The sequence below is a fragment of the Caretta caretta genome, chromosome 9, assembly GCF_965140235.1.
Source record: "Caretta caretta isolate rCarCar2 chromosome 9, rCarCar1.hap1, whole genome shotgun sequence".
NCBI lineage: Eukaryota > Metazoa > Chordata > Testudines > Cheloniidae > Caretta > Caretta caretta.
Window position 1 is genome coordinate 95,565,338 of NC_134214.1, and position 25,117 is coordinate 95,590,454.

The window sequence follows — 25,117 nt, forward strand, 5'->3', positions numbered from 1 at the left end:
TGAGGATCCCAATATTGTTCTCGTCTATCTCACAGGGGTGTTGGGAGGCATATTGCAGTAACATTCAAAAAGAACTTTGAGGCACATAGAGGAAATTTTTTAAAGTGCAAACTACAATGAGCCAGATCCTCAGTTGGGGTAAGGCAACAAAGTTCCAGTAAAATTAATGGAACTATGCAAATTTACAGCAGTTGGGAGCTGGTTCCTTGACATTGCCCATTGATTTCCGGTATTCTCCATTACACTATCGTGCTCGCATTATGATGGGGAGGCAGAGGGAGGGAACAATACACTACAGATTCTTCTTTTATTACCTATGATTTATAAATCCTGGGCCAAATCTTTTGCTGTGGTTAGTGGGGATATACCAATTGACTCCAGTTTGAGGAGCTGCCCCGTTCCTCTATTCCCCCGCCCCCACATACACACACATTCATCAGAACTATTGTTTAAATTACATCCTTCATCCCTGTTCAAAGGAACATAGGGATTGCCAGACTGGATCAGACCTGAGTCCCATCCAGTCCAGTATTCTGCCTTCAACAGTGGTCAGTACCTGCTGCTTCAGAGGAAGGTGTAAGCATCCTTCAGTAGCAGATGTGGGATAACCTACCCCTACATTAAGATCTCCTCCTAATCTCTAATAGTTCAAGATCTTAAGATTAAGTAGGAGGTCCCAATAAGGTTTATTTTCCCTCCACATATTTAAAAAAGTCTTAAAGTCCAATCCTGACATGACTCCTTAGCCTATTGATAGGTCCAGGTGAGATTTATTAATTTATAGAGTTGCTATTTAAAAGGGGAAAAAAAGATGTTACTCAGTCTGCTGTGTCTGTTGCCAGAGGGCAAGCCTGATTCTTTATTATGTAAATTTTGACCATACTTTGTAACATCATTAATTATGTTACTCATGTGGCGCGAGTCTAAAAGCATAGTCCTTCGCATTGTAAATGATTGCGACATTTATTTTTTGTTACGTGCTTTTAAAGCAAATCTGGCTTCATGTTAAAGGGTCAAGATAAGTGCTAGTGAAGTAAGAGGGACAAATTCACTGCCCCAGTTAGCTGGCTACCCCACTGAATCTCAGGGTGCAGGCTTCTAGCAGAAACCTGTCGCTGGGGTGTAGTGACAATGCCTAGAGAGCCCCCTGTATTAAACTAGTCTCCTATGGAGCTAGGTAGCAGCAGTCCCACATCTACCCTCTCCCAAGAGGTGGGTCCCCTCGTCCATCCTCATGGAGCAAATCAAACCCAAATATTTGACTTTCAGCATCAGGGCAGGTTTATTTCCCCCCCCCCCCCCCAGCATCAAGTGAAAAATGAAGTCATTCACACTCAAAAAAAGATTTCCTGTTGCCATGGCAACATTGGCTCACTATCTAATACATTGTGGCTGCTGGCATCTCAAACTAAGTATGGCAAGATCTGCATATGACTCAAGCAATATCAGCAGCTCAGCTTTGTGTTACAGTGAGTGTCTATAAGAGAAATTGAGACTATAAAACTTAACAGCCCTTCTGGAACTGTTACTATGGTTTCCAGTGTCAAGATCTATTCCCAACTATTTTTAAGTCTTAGCTTATTGATTTACTAGACCTACAAATGGGTGGTGTGTATGCATGCACAGGAAATCCCTATGTTATAACTGCTCTGGAGTTTTTGACTGAAAATCTTCTTGTGGGGAAGGTGATGCAGAGATTTATGTTTTCAGCCAACGTTGCCTCCTCAAGCTATCTTTTTCTATCCAAAAGATGGAGGAATTAATCTACACTACACCCCGACGATAAAACAATAATTGAGAAATTGAGCAAGTTTTTGCATTTTCGAGAGGTTTTTGGCACTCTGGTGTGTTGCAATGTGGCTGTTTTAGGTTCAGTTGTGGTCATTCTGAAACGATGGAAGTCCTCACCTCAGCTCAACAAAGGCTGTAGAGTAACTTGGATATACATATACAGCTAGTCTTAGACACATCTCCTTCCAATTAAATGTTCAGCATTTTATTGTCATTTGAACTGGGTTTGGACGCTTTGATTAAAAAAAAAATCAACAGGACAAACTGACCCTAAACATCGATCAACTTGTTCTGATCAGCCTCTGAATAACTATGTGCATGGACGAGTGCACTGATGTCAGCTGCACCCCAGATTATAAGCATTCTCCCCTATTACATTATTTTGCTTATTACTAGATGGAGCTAGCTTCAATTACAGTCATAAGAAAAGAAAAGGTATTGTTTCATATTCTCTGTGTGTATATAAAGTCTGCTGCAGTTTCCACGGTAAACATCTGATGAAGTGAGCTGTAGCTCACGAAAGCTCATGCTCAAATAAATTGGTTAGTCTCTAAGGTGCCACAAGTCCTCCTTTTCTTTTTGCGAATACAGACTAACACGGCTGTTCCTCTGAAACCAGTCATAAGAAAGTGGAAGAAAGTTTCACCACATCAGGAGGAATCCCAGTTCCAGCCCTTCTCCTCCCTTGTTCCAGCTGGGAAGCCCACTACCAAATGTTGCATACTCCTCACCTCCTCCCAGCTCAGCTCCATGGCTATCTTGTTGTGGGGGTCAGGGTGAAATCTAAACTCCCCCATTTCCCTCCCACCTGAACTTGGTGAAGGTGGAGTGGTGATCATGTGGGATCTTGCGCTCCACACACAGCTGGCTCCAGGGTCAGGGGAGGCAACATAAGAAGAGAAAGGATATTTTACTCCCTTTTACAGCCATATTAGGGCAAGCCATGATCTGTCCCATAACAAATAAAAGGAATAATGAAATTAACTAAGTGAAAGAGACAGAAAGGGAAAGAGAACATCTTTAATACACCAGTATTTTTACATACATAAAAAATACATTCACAGACGTAAAAAGGGGATTTCGGTTTTAAATTTCAGGCCAGCCTAGAGTCATTAATCTAGAACTATTGGGATTAAGGCCCAGGCTGCCTTTCCTCATTCACTTAAATTGCTCCTTTGACTACAGGATTGGGGTAAAGCATGACAGACCTTAAGTTACAGAATCACTGTTGTGAAACAGATCCAAATTAGGCGGAAGCAGGTCGAAAGTTTTCTAGTTGCCTTAAATTTAATATAACAAACATCATATCATTTCTGATTTACTTAAGTTTAGAAACACTTCATGGCAGGCTTTGAAACACAGTAACTATGATTATAGCAAAACACGTGCCCCGTTGGAGAAACATATGCATTACATCAAATAACGAAAGCAGTCTGGTAAATGTAAAGGAAATTGGTGCTAGGAGATTATGGAGAAAAAAAGCCATACATTTTAACATTATATACAAAAAGATCAAATTATAGGAATTTATTTGCACAATTTATTGGAATCAAAATTGTATTTTAAATAGCTTTTGATTAAGAATACACATCTCACTAATCTTGCAAATATCTACCTGGAATTATGGTAAATAGAATAGTGGACACTATTGCCAGAAACAAAATACACCATGTCACATTTCTTCATGTGGCAACTCAAGCACCATAGATATACACAGCCTAAGGCAGTGTTACCTAATACCTAGAGCACTGAACTGGTATTCTGGAGACCTGGATTATAATCCTGGCTCTGCTGGGTGACCTTGAACAAGTCTCTGTGCCTCAATTTCCCTATCTGGACAATGGGGATAATGATACCGACCTCCTTGTTAAGTGATACTTACATCCTTCAAGGTCAACTGATGAAAAGCACTGTGTAAGAGCTAGGTGTTATAAGGAATTAGACAAGGAATATGTTAACACACACACACAGGATAGATATGTAAAGGAATTCGCAGTCTCAAATCCTGGGGAACAGATGCAGCAAAGGAGATACGATCTGCACAGATTAGGGGCTTGTCAATTTGGTGCCTTTGTCTACACCAGGAAAGATGTAAATTCTAATGCACACCAACGGGTTGCACACTAACTGCCTGTGTGGACGCTACCGGAACACACCCAAGATTCGGTGAAATGGGTTCCATTTCAAAGAGTCCCACATTAACACACACTAGGGAACCTTTCGTGTGCTCCATTACCTGCGAACTACTGGAAACGTATAATAAAATACTACACCATATTCAATAACTTATCTAGATACTTACATGGGTCTCACCACCAGCGTGTCTGAGAGGCAAACACAGTAGAAAGGCAGCAACATTGACGTGGACTGAAGCTAGTCAGAACTTTCACTTCTCTGCTTAGGGGCCCGTAACCAGACCGATCACCTCCCATATGCCACCTCATGGCCGAGGGTCATGCTACAGATAGTTTGCTTCCGTTTCCCCGCATTCGGAGGAGACACCTAGTCCAAAGATCCTCCATCTCCTCAGGGTACTTGGCTCCCAGCAGTCCCGGCAGCTACTCAGGGTACTCATCTGTCTCCTCCGACCACAGGGCACAGCTCCACTCAGGGCATAGTCAAGATCTCAGCTTCCTGGAAGAGACATCTGCTCTCTCCAGTGCTTCAGCATCAACTAAGCTCCAGGGCTCTCCTTTTATACTTCTTGTCCTACCCTGGGACTTCTGGTGTGTGGGGCCGTGCAGACTTAGCTCTGCCCACCAGGGGGAGTGTCATGGTCCCTCATTCTCCAGTTCAGAGGAAGGCCACTCTGCCTCACTACTCTCTCTTTCTCTCCCCCATCTTCTTCCAATTTCATTAAAGACTTAGTTCCACTGCCAGGCATCTTTCTTAGTAAGGGTGTTTTTAATTTCAGTACCAATATAGGTATTTATTGAAAGCCTTTGTGATTTTTGTCCCTATTTTTATTTTAAGAATAAACACCTATCACAAATTAATCCCTCAGCTGAAGTTGTTTATTTTCCTTCATCTTATGCACATGCAGTATAATTACTTTCCACAATGGGCCTGGCATTCAGCAGATTAAAGATACAGTCAGTCGTGACTTCAACTGTCACCCTGAATTAAATAGATCTATGCCCAGGAGATCAGTAATATGTTTTTTTTTCCAGCTCTCATTAGCCCTTCCGTATATGTAAAGTTTAGGTTTTCTAGTCTTTCTTTCATTGCTGAGGTAGACAAAATGAAGATTATCTTTACTGTCACACTGTGCGGGGGGGGGGGGGGGGACTAGATCATTAGATACATCTGTTACAGACCAACCAAATTACTTTTGCAAGCTACATTCACCTACCAAACCAGGAGTGCTCTGAACCCAACAAGTCGGGCATGTATTTGTCCCCTGTAATCTTCATCTGAATCTGTGCAGACTGTGACCTTGGATACTCTCATTCCCAGAAGTGCTTCCAAGAATGGTGCTTGGGGCCTCACACTAATACTTCATGACTTTTATATGCATGGTCATTGTGCCAAACTGCATCATCTCCTCGGTTGTAGTTTTATATGGGTTGAAAATCTTTTTTTCAAACTGCCCCACTTCCAAATATAGGCCAGATACCACAAATCCACACAGGTAAAAGGACCTGTAGTGCTCATTCATGTGAGTAGTCCCAGTGACTTCAACTGGAATTCTTGCATGAATGAGGACTACATGTTCAAGGATTTTCAGGATCTGTTGCTTAAGCTTTGCACAAGAAACAATCGTGCATTGGCAGGAGGATGAAATGATAATCTAACAGATCTTCTCCATTTCTAATGTCTATGATTCTATACAGAACTTCCTTTACTTTCCCATTGACTAAAGTACATACACTGACTTCTTTAAAAAAAATGCATAGACAGCAATTCCTTTTTCTCACACCTCAGTGATGCATTTTATTGAAGGTTTCCAATCAGTCTATTTCATTTTGAAGAACTTTACATTATATGTCAAAATCTTTCAGATTCTGTAGCTGAAACTCCTGAAGCAAGGAATTTTTCAGTAAAGGGCTTCAGAAAATTAGATTACCACTGAATCCTATTAAATTACATTGAAATATACAATAAATGGAATTTAATTTTCATGGAAGGGAGAATAAAGAAATGTCCATGAAATCTAAAGCATTAAATGATATTTGACAAATATTGGCAAATGAAATCTTCCAGGATGCAAGATAATACTTTTGTCTCCAGAAAATGCACTTGTCTGTTCTTATTTTACAATAAAATCTGTTAGTAACTGATAAAAATCCAGGACAAGATTACTTTAAATTATGATTTTCTGTAATTTGTCACAGATGTATTTATAGATTGTCAGGGAGAGTATCGGGGCTTAGTACTGTACATTAACTCATCTTACAGTCTGGTGATGCTCCAAGTGCTACCATAGTAAAATGGTGAAGTCACAAGCTTTTGTCTTAGACATAGTGTACCGGAGCCAATTATCATGTCTGACACGAGGAAGATGAATTTAGTCTGAGCACTCAGTGATAATGAACATCATAGGAGTATCTCTCCAGCCAAGTTAGAAAGAGAGCTCTATTATTACTGTGTGTACAGGGGTGAATTTGATGGGTAATTTAGGTTATGGCTGTGACAGTACTAAGCACTGGAACTTTGCTTCTTTTATGTTCTCAGAAAGGACCAAACCACTCTTATCATAACATACAAATAGTCACTTTAATAGGTGTAATGTTTATTGAGATATTTATTGCAACAATTCTTTACCATCTTCTTCACTTAGTATTGGAGAGGCAAAGAGACAAGTAAATTGAGTCTGATTTTAGTAGGTTTCAGAGTAGCAGCCGTGTTACTCTGTGTTCGCAAAAAGAAAAGGAGTACTTGTGGCACCTTAGAGACTAACAAATGTATTTATTTATTTATTTATTTATTTTAGGAGTATTTCTCCAGCAAATGAAATCTTCCTTCATATCTAACAGGCTCAACTTCTTGTCCAATGAACAAGCTAGCAGGCGGCTAAGGTATCATTCACAACAATTTTGCAAACTGTTCTGAAGGCCACATGATGACTGGTGGATACAGGGATGAAGAATCTGAGATGTCAGAAGCTGCTTAGTAACCTGGCTCAGGTCTTCTTTGTTTTTCTTTGTTTTCGGTTTTTTCCCATCATGAATTTTGAAATTACCATAACAATATATATGAAAATTTTCCTAGTGTCTTAGGAGCCCTTTTACATGGATTGCTCACCTTATGCAAATTAGGTCAATTGGGCCAGAGGAAGCTCTCAGTCGTGACATGTAAAAGGAACCTTGATAGATACCCACAACACCAGTTTCTCTGGACATTTTGGAATGCATAGGGCCTGATTCTGAAACTCTTCTACAAGCAAGCCCATTGAGAGCTTGCATGTGAAAGGGCATTTCACCAGTTTAAAGGTTGCATGGATAAGTCCTTCCTTTGACCAGATGAAGCTATTTCACAAAGCAGCAAGTGGAAGACCTAAAACAGTAATTTCTGGATGCATGAAACAATAATGCAGCATTCCATTTTGTGTTTCTTATTAGTCCTCATTCCCTTTGCTCCTGCTGTTTGGTTTGGTCACAGCTGTCACCTACCAGAGCCTTCTTGATGCAGAATCTACTAGGAATGTTTTAGTAAGTGCTATATGATATGCATCCCTGGGGATGTATATTTTTGACTCATGAGTTGTCAAGGCACATTTCACGTAATCAGAAGTTGGCTTATGTTCTCCAGAAAGAGAATAAAAAACATAAAAAGAAGAGAAAATACAAACCTTGGCTTAGAGTTAGAGAATAAGTGGAATCAGCCTAGTGCAGGTACCCTGGCATCTAAAATGCCCTAGTGTCTCTTTAAATACATTTGAGGACTGGCCACGCTAAACTGTAATATAGTTCTAGTAATGCAGCCATTCGAACAGATACTTCTGGTTCTGTGTAATTTAGGAGCTACTCCTGCTTCTTACTCACTGGGTGCAAACGTCCCACATTGGCAATGGAAGTACACCACTCCCACGGGACAAGGGGAGGCACATGATTTGGGTGGGTCGTATAAAATGTGTGCATACCCCTTCAGTGTATGAAGTGGAGCTCAGCTCCACAGCAGCTCCCTGTCCATTGCAGATCGAGGGGAAGGGCAGGGCTACAACATCAGCTGCTAACTGGCATCTCCGGTCCTTCCTCCATGGAGTGACACAGGGCAGAGTTTCTAAAATGCGGCCACCAGGGGCTTTTCTTGTGGTCACAGCTTCCTGGGCAGTGATTTGGAGTGGGAGGAAAGCAGCAATCCCTCCCCTGTGGCCACCAGTAGGGGCTGGTGCGTGTCCCCTTCAGGAGCCATAAAAAGTGTAGGAGCAGGCACGGCCAGCATGAGTTCTCCACCTTCCTGAGGGTGGTGGGGCTCGGGCTTCAGCCTTGGGGCGGTGGATGGGAGTTGCTGGCTGTCTCCATCCCCCAGCTGCAGGGCGTTGAGCTCCAGCTGTGGGCTCACCTCCCACACATTGCCCCTAGCTCCCACTGCCTCCTCCAGTCCTCAGCCATGCAGCGAGACCCCAAGCTCCTGTCCTGGGCTCACCCCCCACCATTGCCCCTGGCCCCTGCTGCCTCCCATCATTCCTGGGCCCCCTACCCACCTCCCCATCCAGGGCTTAATTTGGTCCCCAGCTTAGCAGGGTTGAGTAAGTCTGCTGTGAAAATTGATATTGTTAATACCACTTTTGACAGCCTCCTAGCTGGCTAGCAAGTCTGCTGTGAAAAATGATATTAAGAAATATACAAATGTCCCTTTTCACAGGAGCAGACTTACTAGCTAGCAAGTCTTAAAAAAAAAAAAAAAAGGCAACCAAAAAAGTAAAACATGCTAAGCACCTTATCTGTGTTTCTATTCTGTTTAGATCCAGTAAAGATCTAAAATAAACTGTACATTATTTTTTAATTATTGAGTCTGCAAAAATAAACAAACAAAAAAAACCCACTACATAAATAAATTACAATGATTTGGACATGCACATGTGCATATTTATTTGTTTTTCCAAAAGTTAATTAAGTATTTAGGAAAAAATGTCTGAGTGGCCACCAGCAAGAGTTGGTGGCCGCACTTTGAGGCCACCCAAAAATGTGTTGTGAGAACTTCTGTATTAGGGCCATGGTTGTGACTTCAGTAGTTGGTGGTTAGTAATTCCACTGCTGCCCTTCCCCCATGTGGGGAAGGATGTCAGTCAGCTATCTGGGCTGGTGGCAAATCCTGGAGAAGTCCACATAGAAAGGATTTGTTCCTGCAGCTGAGGGACTGTATTTTAACCTCACCTGATAGACTGCCTGCACAAGTGGGATAGGGCCATGACTAAGGAGCAAGATAAAGGATAGCAGACATGGCCAGCAGTTTACCTGAGCCACATGCCTTTTGTACAGAATATGAACCTATGAGAACAGCAATTCTCAAACTATGGGGTGGGCCTCCCACGGGAGGGGCAGGAATGTCTGCTTTATTCTCTTCTTTTTTTTAAGACCTCTGGCTGTCAGCCCCAGGGGGCTGGGGCTCATGCAGAAGGGCCCTGCACACCTGAGAGGTGGGAGATGAAATAAAGGGGACAGCTGGAACCCCGCTGCCCTGGGGCTGAGAGCCGGACCCCTTCACTCAATCCCTCACCGGGAGGCAGGCCGGGCTCAGGCTTTCCTTTCCCAGCATAATTCCTCACCGGGAGGTGGCAGCAGGGCTCCAGTTGTCAGCCCTGGGGTGGCAGCTGCAGAACAGAAGTAAGGGTGGCAATGGGGCACTAAATCTGCTGTGAAAAGTGATATTAACAAATATCACTTTTCACGTTGGCACCCTTACTTCTGCACTGCTCCTGGTGTGGAGCTGGGTGGCAGTATATGTATGTGGGGGAGGGGGCACATAAGTGACTACAGACACAAAGAAGGAGGACCTCATCAAATAAGTTTGCAAACCACTGCATTAGACCTTCACCTGGCTTGTCCTATCACCCCTCCATGCTGCATGGCACGGGGTGCAAAGGATAAATATTCCTCTTCCGCATAATTTCCACTACTGCTTCTCCACTGTGCAGCTGATCCATAACTGTTACCTTAAGCTACCATTTAGCATTCTGTAGCTTCATAGGTTTGCCCCTGTATTGGCTCCTATTTCTCTTGATATTTAGTGGAGCAATGAGAGGAGGACATTAATGAATGCAGTCACAGACACTTCTCTGCTGGGCTTCAAGAAGATGTTACAGCAGTTAGGATAGGAGGGGATGACGATTACCTTTGTGTAGTACTTTGGGGAGATGACCCAGGTAGCAATTCCCAAAACAACTGGTATCCTCAGTGTGAAACTGCCCACACTTCAAGCTCTGTCTATTTCTTGGAGGCTGACCCACAGAAGAAAATTTGCAAGTCCTGAAAGCACCAGCCCGTGCAGATGTCTCCACCTTCACAACCCTTGGAGAGGTGTATGCATGTGTTAGTTTTAAAAGAACGTCACTTTGACTTTTGTCTGCACCAACAAATGAATAGACATTCACAAGTGTGGATCAAGGCACGATGGGGAGCCACTTTAACTTCATCTCGCTGCATCCTTTTGCAGCAAGGTATTAGAAGCTCAACACTTAACGGGGAATTTTCATCCTTTTGGGAGCTTAAGTCACAAGATAAAAATTCTTTTAATGTAGTTTTTGCCTGAAAAATCATACCTATATTAATATACTCACGCATGCACATATACAGTGCTTCATACGTAGAGAGCCTAAATTTTCATCAGTGAAGTCAATAGGAGCTTTGCCGTTGACCTGAATGAATGCAGGATCAGACCCATACAGATCTTGATGTGAAAAAAGTAGCAAATATTACTTAAATCTAAAAAAACCTAAAAAAAATATCTAGAAAAGAGACACCTATCCAAGGCTCTAGGTGTCTTAAAATACCATTAACAATAAAATTAAATCAATTGCATTAAAATAATCAATTCAAAAAGAATTCAGTCAGTGACCTATATAACCTCCTTTCTATCATCTGCAAAACATACCTAAAATTCTATCACATATCTTTTGTAGCCTGACTAGAAGCCTGCTAAAGTTGGGCTATTTTGGACCAAGGGCAGTAAAAGTCATAGCAGGGATTTAAAGATCTATGATCATCTTGGAAAGAAACTGACTTATTCAAATGGTTATCCTCCCATCACAGACAGTTATTCCAATCATAAATTGTTACCTAATCTCATTTGTCTATGAGGAATATCATGATCAGCGAATAGATTAAGCTTTATATTATATGATATGATATGAGTGTGTGAGAGAGAGAGACACTCTACAGCCTTAGCTAACAGCCAGTTGTCCTTAGCTCATGCGGTAATGGCTCATGCACTAAGCTCCAGAGGTCCCCGGGTTGATCCTGTCCACCGACGACCAGGGTCTATCTGCATTACACAAGCACCAGAAGTTTTCTGTCCACTGGCAATTTTACAGCTACTGTATCGGCGAGCGGGGTACTGTTAAATGACTCACAATGTATGCAGACTCATACTGCTCAGTAACAGTCCTTCAGAAATTATTATGATTATTATGGGTTTCAGAGTAACAGCCGTGTTAGTCTGTATTCGCAAAAATAAAAGGAGTACTTGTGGCACCTTAGAGACTAACCAATTTATTTGAGCATGAGCTTTCGTGAGCTACAGCTCACTTCATCGGATGCATACCGTGGAAACTGCAGCAGACTTTATATATACACAGAGAATATGAAACAATACCTCCTCCCACCCCACTGTCCTGCTGGTAATAGCTTATCTAAAGTGATCATCAGGTGGGCCCACCTAATGATCACTTTAGATAAGCTATTACCAGCAGGACAGTGGGGTGGGAGGAGGTATTGTTTCATATTCTCTGTGTATATATAAAGTCTGCTGCAGTTTCCACGGTATGCATCCGATGAAGTGCGCTGTAGCTCACGAAAGCTCATGCTCAAATAAATTGGTTAGTCTCTAAGGTGCCACAAGTACTCCTTTTATTTTTATGATTATTATGGTGTCGGGAAACTAACATACTCATTCATAGATGTGCTTTTCTGTGCCTCTAGAGACCTCCCTTTGGAAAGGGTTGCTAGGAAAGCATGCGCAGCAGTGGCTTTTAGGAGAATGTGAGAAACTGTAGCATCAGTGAACTGCTCTTCACTTCAACTGCCATTGTAGAAAAAGGAGGAAAAAAAGCCATATCAGCACTATGCCTCATGTCATCTAAGGGTGATGGAGCTTTCTGGATATCTGATTAATACCACAAACATTGCTTGTCAACCTTGGAATAATCTCATGCCTAGTGGAGATGGTGCAGTGGTTACCCTTTGAATGGCCTTTGTAAACCTGTTGACCCATCTCACAAAATGGAACAGACAGATCCAAGATGGCCATGCTAGCAATTCAAAACACTGAAGGAATTTATCTGTTTTTATACTAAAAGTTTATGACTATACCTTAAAGACTCTGCCCTATTTTCTCCAATCCTCTTCCTTCTCGGTGTCATTAGGGCAACTCAAGAAAAACAGTCACTCATTGGGGAGTAAAATTCACCTAAAGACCCAACTATTGTACAAACCATGTCATTATACCATTTAAACCTATTTTGAAGATTTATGTGGGATTTAAACAGTGCACATGCCTTGTGCTCTGAACAGGAGTAGTTTTCACCCTTTATGACCAGGAAGAGTGTCATCAAATATATAAGATGAAATTAGACCATCGTATGCATGCATCAACTGTCACTAAAGTCAACAGGAGTGGCATGTGCAAATCAAAGAGCACACTTTGATCGAGAATGAGTTGTTTGCGTGGAGGAAATCTCTCTTCTTTGTTCTGGGCCAAACTAACTTCTGTAGGTTACATGGGCTGTGAGTCAGTGCAGAATGTGTCCTTCAGTCTTTAGCAATGGCAGTGTTTATGCATGTCCCTTCGTGACTATTTTAATCCTCATTTTTGTATTTTTTTTCTTTTTTATGGGCTTGGCTTTATGCCATTATTAATTTCACTGGACGAATGCCAGCATGTAACTGGAGTAAAGGAGTATTTATGAGGACCTCTCTCTCTCTCTCTCTCCAACCCAAGAGACAAACTTTGGTAAATAGGAGCACCTCCATTGACTTCAATGGCATTTCACCCATTTGCACCATCAGAGAATTTGACCCTCTGTTTTTATCTCCTTCTCAATTTCTTACAACTAAAGCCCTCTAGTTTTTCTATGTATAAATTGTGAATAGATTTATATTTCTATGGACTTATAAGGTGATGAGTATTCTATTCCTATGTATTTTGTATGAGCCAACTCATGAAGTATTTACTAATGTTTTGCTTATTCCTCCTTCAGACAAAACTAACACTGAAGCCAATATGAGAATAAAAGTTCATTGCATCTAATTGGATAAGGACTTCAGCACCACAAAAGCAATGGCATTTTTTTTGGTTTTGTATTCAAGTTAATGGTAGTGGAAGGAAAAGCATGAATAAAAACAAAGTAATAATCCTTTATAGTCTTGCATTCAGTCTGATTATTCATAAGCTCCATAGCTCATGTGGGAGCTGTTGTGACTGGACATATAGTCTGCATTCAAATGAAGCCGATCATGCTGCATTTGGCTAGAGGTTTCCATTTATAATGATCGCAGGAAGGGTCTGAATGAAAGTCATCTTGATGCACAAAAGGTATGTACAGTCCCTCTACTAAAGTATGTTCGGCATTCCCTCCTATCCCTCACCATGTGTAGAGATCTCATTTACAAATATTTAGTATTGCAAATATTCCTCATCCCCCCATATTTATTTGGGGTTCCTTGAGGTTCAGACCTTCAGCTGGTGTGAACGGTGGTAGCTCTAAGAGCTGATCTTTTTGGGGGGGATTCGTAAAGACTTCATATGTGTTGAGATTACTTCCATTCATCTTGAAGTCAATGGAGCCATACCAATTAACATCAGCTGATGATCGAGTCTTTTAGGAGGCAATACTTGGAGGTCCTAAGACTGGTCTGAGTGCAGGCCACTAATGACCCTAAAGGCTGACAAAATGACAATCAAGTTAATTAACCTCTCTCCCAACATAACATAGTAATATGTTGTTTTCATTCTCTTTTTAGCTTATTATTGGAAATTACCTAGCTCTATTTAACACTCAGTTTAAGATTACACATTGTCAGTATTATTCATCAAGTCTTTTTTATGGTACAGGATGTGACAATTTGGGGAAACTGCCTAAGTACAATTTAAGAATTGTATGTGAGATGATGAACTCTATGTATCTTTATCAAGCTGCAAACTCCTTTTTGAATGTGAAGAGTTTTTTTTGTTTTTGCCTTTCCAGTTGTCCTTTTACTTACATGCTGGGCTGAAATTCCAAGAGATGATAGTAGAATAGAGATTCATTAAATCTTTGTTGTCCTCTATTTGAAAGGAAATACCTTGAGACAAAAGGTTGGCACTTACCCAGGAGAACTGGTTTACAGGGGAAAGGTCACCTGGCAATGAAGTCTCCTGGGAAGGTTCTGTGCTCACCTGCTGGTGCTGATCAGGCAGTCTTCTGACAAAGGAGGCTGGAGGTGATAAAATAGAGAGTATCTCTGCAGCTATTTAAGAAAAAGAACAACATAGGGATTCCTTGTTTTGGATGAGAAGCCCTGTGCAAGAGAATCCTAGATTCCTTAGGGGATTCTGGCCTACACCCAAAGAACTCTCCACAGTGGGGAGGAAACTGAAACAGCGAAAATGAATACGGGTGTGTTTATTATTTTGTCTAGGTCTGTGTCTCTTGTGTCGTTAAGTGAAGAACAAATTGTGTTTAGAATCCCATGGAAACTCTGACTCCGTTTCTGTTCGCTTTTGCTGCAGTGTGCCCCTGAAAAGGCAAATTGTAAACCAAAAGGCTCACACCTTTGTTGGGATTCTGGGGAATGTGCAAGAAATACTTGGAAGGCTAAGGGGAGAATACACTACTTTCAGGAACTAGACAATTGGACCACAGAGGATCTCTATTGCCAAAGGGGTTTCAGACAAGAGGTCTTCACCTGGAGTGTGTACATAGAGGCACAAAGCCAGCAACAGTGTCTAAACTCTGCCCACCCCTAGCAAACCAAGGGTACTTAGGAGTCGGCATTTGGACCCCTGCACCTCCAGCTCTCTGGTGAGTGCCCAGGAGGGAGAGCCTAAGCAGATCTGTGACACAGCCTATCTAAAACAAATTGTAAAACTGGGGAGAGTGATACAGTTGGAGTGAAAGTGAGGAATTACTGTACAACATTCTTATGAAAATAAGAAAAGAAAGACTATGAAGAAACTCACTGAATAAGGAGGCTGACCACTCTGGCAAGATTATCAGTTAACCACAGCTCATTGGCTAATACTATTGTCATCAGAATAAATTTATTTTAAATATTAAGGTTTTTGCCATTCTAATAAGCAGCTAGTGCTGGTTGCTCCACCTGGTTGAAACTGCATTTTATTTTCAGCTCCTACGATAAGTGTCACACAGAGCTTTTGATGCTTGCTGACTGAACTCATTCTGTCATAGCAGAACAGTTGATATTTCACACTAGAATGCTAACTGTACTTCAAGGACAAGTCGTTTGATCAAAGAGTACCACAAATCTTCGTGGAGAATGGCAGATGGGAAATGGTGAAGTATTATTTATGTGAATGACCATTAGAGATTTAAGATACTCTTCTGAGCCATTTCATCCTCACTTACTCACCTTTTAAATAACCCCTAATTCTTGGCATTGCTATTATCATCCAGGCTGCATAATATTATAGCTGTATAGCTGAGTCTTCTGTTTATATGACAAGCTCACAAACAAGTGTGTGTGTGTGTGTGTGTGTGTGTATATACATATATAGATATATATATATAGATATATATGGGAGTATTTTTGTGGCTTTTTTTAAAACAGTATAAATATTCCATAATACGAGAGAAAAGTTGAATTGCCTTAAAAAATGAGACAGATATATTATTTGATAGATGCTGCATACAATTTATCTTCTCTTTAAATAATTTTATTTCAATATAAAATAAACTAGTCTGGAATAATTTATACTTTTTGTTGAAGGGCCTTCTTATTTCATGTACTTGGCTCACAGGAGCAAGAGGTAAGAAAGATGCCTCTTTTGCATAACCTGAGACAGGATTCACGATCTTTTCAGTGGACAATGGATATTTTGGGAGGTAGGTGTTTGTGTGCATATGAAGCAGAGAAAAATGGGGCAGAGTATCAGGAGAACAAGAGTGAAAGATAAAGAAACGAATCCAATAAACACACCCATATAACACAAACATTCATGAATCCAAAACTTACCTTCTCTTCCGAAAGACTGTATACAGTTTTGGTCAGGTCAAACTATGTGACTGGAACTTAGCAGATAGACCTTAGCAGATAGTATCATTAACTACAAAGATAACATCTACATGAACAATGAATCCAGATCTTAGACACAGAGGATAAAATCCTGGCCCCACTGAAGTCAATGGGAGCTTTGCCACTGACTTCAATGAGATATGGATTTCACCCAAATATTCTTTCCTTCGATGCCCAAACTGATGATCAGCCAGCCAGGAAAAAACCTTCCTGATTTAATTCAGCTGGTTCATCCAACTACATTATCCATGTGAATATGCCTTATAGTGATAAACTCAAGGAGCTCAATCTACTTAGTAAAGAGAATAAAGGGATGACTTGATTGCAATCTAAGTACCTACATGGGCAATAAATATATAATAATGGGCTCTTCAGTCTTGCAGAAAAAGCTATAACAATGATCTAATGGCTGGAAGTGGAAGCTAGACAAATTCAGACAAATTCATGAGTTGTCCCCATTTGTGACACTTCTAATCACTTGTAAAATTTTAGCTGAACTCAGTAATCTTTAGCAAGGTGAATTGGATTTTTTTCTCCCCAACATCTGTCACATCACAATTTTCAGCTTGTATATTGAAACTTCATAAAACTTCACCTGGATGATTTTTTTGGAATACTCAACAGCATACCCAACTCCTAGTTTTGCAGACTAAAGGTGTAATAAACAAAGATAGCTGGCCATTCATTACATCCAGAGGCATGTCATCCAGAGGCAATTGTATGAAGACTAACAAGTCTGACACTAACATATACCTTGGTGGGATGAAAACTTCTCAGCTAACCACCCACACAATGCAGTGTGAAATTTGCATGCTGTAGCAAAACTGGGTAGAACTGATCCTCTCCCACAAATCTGTTCCTTCCTTGAATATTATGTCATGCCAATATGTTGTACTTCTATGCTACTTCCCCTCAGAGGATCGCAACGTGCATTGGAAATATTAATAAATTATAAATTCAATTTAATTTAGCCATCAATTAATACTGAGCATGTAGACGAATTTAACATGTTAATGAATCATGAGGGAAATCATGCTATATTATGATGCTGGAGAATGCATCCTATAAACGTTGAGGAAAAAGAACACAACAAAACTATCAATCAGCACAAGTTGTGCCTAAAATTCTACCCACTTATTTCTGTATAGAACACTGTTTTTAGTTCTTGTTTTCTTACAATATTGATGCTTATATTAAATCAATCAAGATTAGCCTCTTAGGAGGCTTATCTTAGATAAAAAAAAGAGCTAATCAAATGGATGCGATTCAAAATTATTTTTACGCAAAGAGAATTAACAGAAAGGAAAGACTTATAGAACATGATTAATCCATTTTAAGGTCAGAAGAAACCATTGTGATCATTTAGTCTGACTTGCTGGACAGTACAGGCCATAGAACTTCCCCAAAATAATTCCTAGAGCAGATGTGCGTGTGATACAAATACTCTGTGGGCATAATACATCTTCACAGCAAGTTTTTCATGCTTTCAAAATAGATCAGTAATGAGCAAGCCATCAACATTCAGATGTTACAAGACTTTCTGCCAAGGAAGGATATTGCTTTCCACAAATCACTTATTTCATGTGTAAAATTAAATATGATTATCAGACACCCTCACGGTTTCCAATACCATGTTTATCTTTAAAAAATAGTTAATATTTTTAGGTCTATTCCTCCAACTAACCAAAACCAGAGAACATGACTATTGTTTTTAATTATGTGGATAGAAAATCTTTTGGCATAAATAATATTTGCACCAAATACCATAATAAAAATTGGCAGTTAAGCTATTTTGCTATACAACAAACAGAATTACCCCCCATTTGCTGTATTACAAAAGAAATTTATTAAGTAATTAACCTGATGGGCCTGATCCAAGTCTCATTAAAGCCAATAGAAAGATTCCCATTGTCTTTAATGGGAGTTAGATTACACCCCAGGGAAACCATTAACCAGCAGATGCTTTGCAGTAGAAAAACTTGGTTTATGTTAGCGTGCTGATATACTTCCTTGCTAAGTAATACCCCCACAGTGCAGCAGTTCTTTAAAAAAAAAAAAAAATCATTGGATTCTCATCTCTTCAGAATGGGGATGAGCACAAGGCAGAAATCTGAGAGGTAAATAGCAGTGTCACCAGACTGTAACTTTTCAGACATTTGTAAATTAGAGATCATTCCTACTGTCCTTACAGAAGCGTAGTCCCATCGGCTGTCAATGGGTGATTTGCTTGTACTGAGATTTTAGAATTAGGCATTTAAAATGGGAAAAGCCTTAAAGATCAGCATCTTTCAAAGAGGACTCATGCCCTGCACTGCTGTAAGAACATCTGAACAAGACTTGGCATTTGGTCTTCCACTCCATCAAGATTTCCTGCCTCTGTGGCTGAACCAATGAAGCCTCTTTCCTTGCAGAGACTCCTGCTCGTGGTTTGGGGGCACACCCATATTAGAGGAGTCAAGGCTGCCGTGTTAGACAGTAGCCTAACAATGATGTGTGATGACATAAGAAAAGACTCCTATTGACGTCACGGGCTTTGGATCAGATCCGTGTAGCCTTCAGAGAAAATTAAAAACAAAATCTTAAATTAAAGAGAAGATTAATAGCAGAAAATGTAGACCATTAAGTAATGAGTACTCGAGAAGAGCAGAACAAGTGGAAAAGGCTGTGAGCATGCCCAAACATAAAGGGATTTCTGCGGACTAAGGGCAGGCACACAGAGTTTAGCATATGTTCATTTCTCAAAGTCAAGGGGAAAGAACCTCAATATAGCGACTCAAACTGTGCGTCTATGGAGTAGAATTCATGGGAAAATGGATCTCTGTGGAAGAACTCTGGAGCTCCATCCCAGACAAAAGCTGTCTGCCACTCACTATCAAATCATAACCTTTGTGCCAGTTTTGCAGGGGTCTATCTAATCAGCAGTCATATAATCTGCAACGTTGACTATATCACATGCCAGCTGGTTTGAGAAGGGTCTGCACTAGGGAAAAAGCCCACAGTACAATCAAAGAACGACTTTCTTTCCCTCCTTACATCTTCCCTCTTATCTCTATTTCTCTTGTTTTGTGGTTGTTTTCCTCTTCCTCTCATTAGTGTTGCTAATACTCATGAACTACCCCTTGATCCAACACAAGGCAGTCAGTGTTATTTCTTTTGACTGAATATCAAATGCCTGACTCACAGTTGTGTGGTAATACACAGGTCAGGTTACTATGAAATATTTGATAATATTTTGATAACAAAGGATAGCTTATGTTTTAAATCCCCCCTCCCCCGCCAGTTTTAAAACTCTAATGAGTACCAGAAAGGTTAAAGGAAGTTTATAGAATCCCTGAGAAGACTGTCTGTCCCTAGAATGATTGAGTTAATTGACAAGAAAAAGGATATTAAGTATTTGAGAGTACAGAATGATCATCAGATTATTGTAACCCAAACTCTGTGAGCCTTTTGAAACCTTTATGCGGAGTAACTGGGTAAGGGCCATTCCAAAGTCCACTGAACTCAATGGAAAAACTCCCATTGACTTCAGTAGGTGCTATATTTGGGAACATACCCAGTCTTATTTCATCAGTAGCATACTGTGTTTAGTTGAATTTTTAAAAGATGACTCCATGTGGCTGGAGAAAATGTGTGTTATGAAGAACAAATGCAAAAATGCACCTGACAAATACACAGCCATCCAACAGTTTGTGGCACAGGGCTAGATCCAATTTCCATTGAATGCAATAGGAAGTCTCACAGTTACTTCAGTGGGAGTTGGAATAAGTCCTTAATTTGGCTCATTTGCATAGCTCATTTGGTGCTGTTGGCAAATAGGTTTCTATTATTCCGATCAAAAGGCAGAGTATCCTGGACCTGAATTTGAATGCATAGAAGTCATTCACAGCAAAAATGCAGAGAAAGCCTCAGATAACAAGAGTACAGCTCTTCTTTCAACTGATGGTTTAGCTCCTGCTGACTGCTTTCTTACCATCTGAAATATTCATCCTGAATATTCATCTTAAATGCTCTCAAAATTTGACTTGGTTCAAACTTGAGCTGAATTTATGAATTAACAGTGGGCAGCTTGATTTTTATATATACAAATTTTCATTGAGACTGGAGATGAGCAGTTTTGCTCTACCAGGTTATCCTTAAATGTTCTGAAGCTGCCATGCATTTAGGGTTCAAACCGAGGTCATTTGTAAAGCACAAATGGAGCAAGTCACACAGTATTTATCCTTTGTCCACAGTTGGAGGATCAGTAGGTTGACCATTTGCTCCGAGACTGCCTTTTCTGATTTCCACTATGGTGTGTTTGCTTTGTTGTTTTTTCAATGTGAAACATTTCTAACGGCTTTGGTAATTTACCACCCACCAGTGAATCACCAGGAAGGAGGCTTTAAGGAAAGATTTCTTTCTAAATTTGCATTTTATTTTTGACCCTGGCAACATTTCCTTGAGTCTGTTATTCTAAGTGGGGGGAAATGACTGCTGTGTATGGAAACAGGGCCCCATATAGAAATGCTCCAGTAACAGCATGTCTGGCCTTGCATTTTTAATTCCATCAGTAACTTTATCTATGGAGTATTATCTTTTTGATAGACCCAAATCCAGGACACTGAACACAGACCAAACAGCCAGGGCAGATGTTGGACAGATGCACAAAGTCAAGGAGCAGGAGGAAAAGGATTTTTCCTCCCTGTCTCCAGGCTGCAGATCTATTCAGGTCACCAATGGCTGAAACAGCCTTCAGTGCAAGTAATGAAAAGTCTATTAGCATATGCAAAGGAACACTGAGGATGCAAGACAATGGCTCCACACATTTGCACCAGCCAGCAGAGATGGCCAGAAATGGATGGAGAAGAACCTCTCTAAGGTAGTATGGTTGTTGCACTCCCCAGGAGTTGAGGTGCTCCCTCCCACAGCTCTGATGGAGGTTCTTTCTCCATCTTGCCCCCAATGCAGAGCTGTGGTTTCATGTCATAACTTACTCCTTCCAGAGGAGCTGAGGTTTTGGCCCAATCTGTGTGTGTGTGTGTGGTGTCAATGCTTTGGTTCATACCTATGTCTGAAGGCAAAGCTCTTGGAAAAACATTGCCAAGGAATTGTCATGTATGAAATACCTAAACAGAAGTAGTGAAACATGCATGCAAAGGTCTGTTTCCCAACCAGATTAAGCATGAGGACTACAAATCAGAAATCAAAATGAATTCAATTTGGCCTTGTGCAATTATTCATTTAATTCTGAAATATGGTATGCAGGTGGAGAGCAAATTGATATTGTGTCATGTTGCTTTACAAAACTGAGCTCAAACAAGTTACACTCAGCATGTTGTGAATGGTGAGTCCCTGGGTCAACTCCAACCAGATGTTAGCGATTAAATTTAAATCTGATTGGAGGAATTTTTAATACAGACCATGAAATAGTCTCACCCCCCACGGAAATTAATTTTGGAATGGGCAGTCTTCTCTCACAACTGAGGGTCACCATGTAAAGGTAAACTAACTTATCTTTCTCCAGTTCTCATGGAAGACGTATCTGCTTTAGGTGTAATTTCAAGCACAAGGAAATAATGTGACCATATTTGTCAACCGCATTGAAGAAACAAAAGGATTCAGTTTCTCATGACCTGTCTCAGATAAAATCAATGATACCTACACAGTAATAAAATCTTTTAGTCCATTCTCTAAGAATAGCAGCCTTCTCACATAGAGCCAGCTGCCAGTGCTGACAGACAACTAACAGAGTTTGCAATGGAAAAATTTGTGTAATAGGAACAGTACATGAGCATTAGCCTGTTCATCTTCTAAATAAATATCTAGCTAGTTACAGTAAAAATCTCCACCAAATGAATGACAGGAACTCTCCTTCTTTTAATCTCTCTCCTCATGGACAGGTAGGTTCGTACACTTTTTATGGGCATCCATGTTTCTGGAGGAATATATTTGTTCCATTAGTTGTATGGCAATTAACTAACATTGTGCAGCACAGGCCAGATTCTGCCACTCTTATTCACACTGGATAGTACCTTACTCCAGTTGAGGATCTAGCCCTCAATCAATATGTATTTTGCACACACATACACACACACACAGATTACTCTTAAAGTCAAGCTCTCAAAAAGTTAGTAAAGGCCAGAATTAATATTGTCTACACAACCTTAATTCATCCCCCATGCGCACATGTTTTATGATACAGTCTTTAATTATATTATCACATATTATTTTTTCCAGAGGACCTTGACTTATTCAACATGCAGGATGGACAGTACTCATTGAATGAGCATCATTCAACATTTTGTTCTCTCCTCATTGTTGTAGGTGGCCCTAGAATAATGCACATTATTCAAACCCCGCTTTGAAGACAGAATTATTAATATTCTCATTGGCCCTTCTATGCTGCAATTCGCTATAGTAACTGAGGGCTTCACAAACATTAACACATTTTCACAACATCCCTGGGAGGGTGGTGGTATTATCCCCATTTGTAAAATAGGGTACAAAGACACAAAAAGATTAAAGCCAAAAGAATCCACTAATTTGTGGGGCCCAATTTGAGGTATCTAGGTCTTCAGAGTATTTGCATTATATAGCACTCCATATGTTCAAAGAACAACTCCCATTGACTTTAGTTGCAGCTGTGAGTGCTCAGCACTTCTGCAAATCAGACCACAAGGTCTCAATCCAGGAACCCAGAAAATGAGGAACACACACTTAGTGACTGCCTGTGAAAAGCCTAGTTTAAGTAATTTGCCGGGCATCATACAGGAACACTGTAGCAGGGATAGAATCCAGTTCTCCAGGGTAGCATTCAACTGCCTTAACCATGAAACTATCCTTTCTCTTCCTGCAATCCCTTTGCTCGTTCACTAGACACCTTCCAACTTCTGCAACAAATGAAGCTACAGAAAACAGTTATTACAGAAAATACTTTACTTCACTACACAACCCTTATCCCCTGAACAGGTCCATCCTACACACTGAATGACTCCACTTCCTGTTCCCTCCAAGCTTGTCCCCTTCTGCCCCATCTCCTCCAACCTGTCCCTGTGCCAGTCCTATCTCTTCCCCCCTCTTACCGCCTCATCCCAGGCCGATTCTTATTTAGCCAGTCCCAATCTCCAGTCCTCATACTTCTTGTATGAGGTCCTGGTCCTCATGTCCTGCCAGTCTTGGTCTCCCCACACTCCCAGTCTCCCTGCTCATTTATTCCCAGTTTCCCCCATGCTGACTTCTTTTCCCCTGACTCCTTGCTGTGCTCCCAGCACTGTAGTCAAGTTCCAACATATCAGACGCTGATTTTGATAGACTGTCCAACTCAGCTTCCCATTTTGAGGGAGCAATTTTTATACCTGCACCTATCTGTAGGCGGAATTGATGTCATTTACGTGTCTGCTTGACTGGTGCCAAAGAGGTTGATTAATAATAACCTGGCCATACAGTTTGTTACACTCAGCAGCTAAGATGAAGTACAGCTAAGAGGAGTGGCAAATATTAATGCAGGGAAATTGAGTTATTGCTAAAACTGAAGACAGGCTGACAGGAAACTGGACCCTGTATAGCAATGTGTTGTATCACTCTTACCACTAAATGAAGGCAACACTGATATTTCATATCTATTTAGCTACCCAAACAAAATACGTGCAGTAGGCAGACTTACTGTCTTTTTCCTCTGCTACTTAAAATCATTTTAAAAGGAAAATCCACAAAGTATGTGTGTGAGAGACATCTCTCATAGGCACAGACAGACGTACACATGATTATAATGTTGAACTGCTTGATGCTTGGCAAGCAAATATAGATGTGCAGTTTGCAGTGGATAACTCATTAGCTTTGGATTACCATGCTATTTCTGACTTTACAAAGCGTGAGACCCAGGGTTTGTGATATAAATTATTGTTTCTGCAAATCTATTTTCGAGGCTTTGAAGCAACAGGATAAAGAAACTGTCACATCAGCTAAAGTGTCAGTTTTGAAGTTGAGAAGCTACAACTCCCTTTAATAATTAGATATGTAAATCTTAAATACAGAATAGCCCACAAGTCTACAGTGAGAATAAAACAAGTCTGCAAAAGAATATTGCAAGAGGATAATAATGTATTTAACTGAAACTGATTCTGAATACGATAGTGACCTAGCTCTTAGATAGCTATTTTTATCATTGGCTTTTAAAGCACTTTATGAAGAAACCAAGTATCGTTTTCCCCATTTCACAGATGGGGAAACTGAGGCACGGTGAACCAAAGTGACTTGACCAAGGACATTCAACAGACCAGTGGAAGAACCAGGGATAGACCTTACCCTGTCAGTACCCTACCCATTGGACTATACAGTATCAGTGATCTTGAAGGTGTTGCAGCCCAGTCATATCTCCTGCTGGAATTACGCTAGCCCAGTTCTGTCTATTCACTGAATGGGAAATAGCTTAAAAACCAAAGGCTCTGAGTTGAGATGCTATTTCTTCTGTTTTATGTATGACACAACTAATTATAGTGTTATCCAGGTGATTTTAAATGCTTAATGTTTGAATAAATGTTTAAATAAAACGACAGAGCCATTCAACTGTACGGAAGCTGCTATGCAATGAGGGGAAAGGGTAAACTCTGCTGTGACAGGGTGGACATTAAGTTAGATACAATGCATATTAAAGATTATCTGTACTGCAGTTGTGCCAATAGTCTCAAGCCCCACCGAGCAAGTTGCTCTACAGACATATAACCAAAATGCCCTGAAGAAACGCTTATGCTCTGAGAATAAGATGAGATACAATAGTGGACCCATCCAGACAGACCGGTCTGGCACAAGGTAACAATGAGATGATTGTGATAAGTCACAGTCCGTTAACCATAACAGCTAGACGTGTAAGGTAGGGAGGCAGTGGCGGGGGGGGGGGGAAGAGGGCAGGGCGTTAAAAACTGGAACATAAAATAGTTCTTTGACAAACAACCATC

General features: G+C 40.6%; 1 long non-coding RNA gene across 7 annotated transcripts in view; it reads right to left on the bottom strand.

The window, feature by feature from the left end:
- Positions 1 to 25,117, bottom strand: part of LOC125643014 (uncharacterized) — a 678,305-nt gene that overhangs the window by 436,356 nt on the left and 216,832 nt on the right. The gene's annotated exons all lie outside the window — the stretch shown is intronic.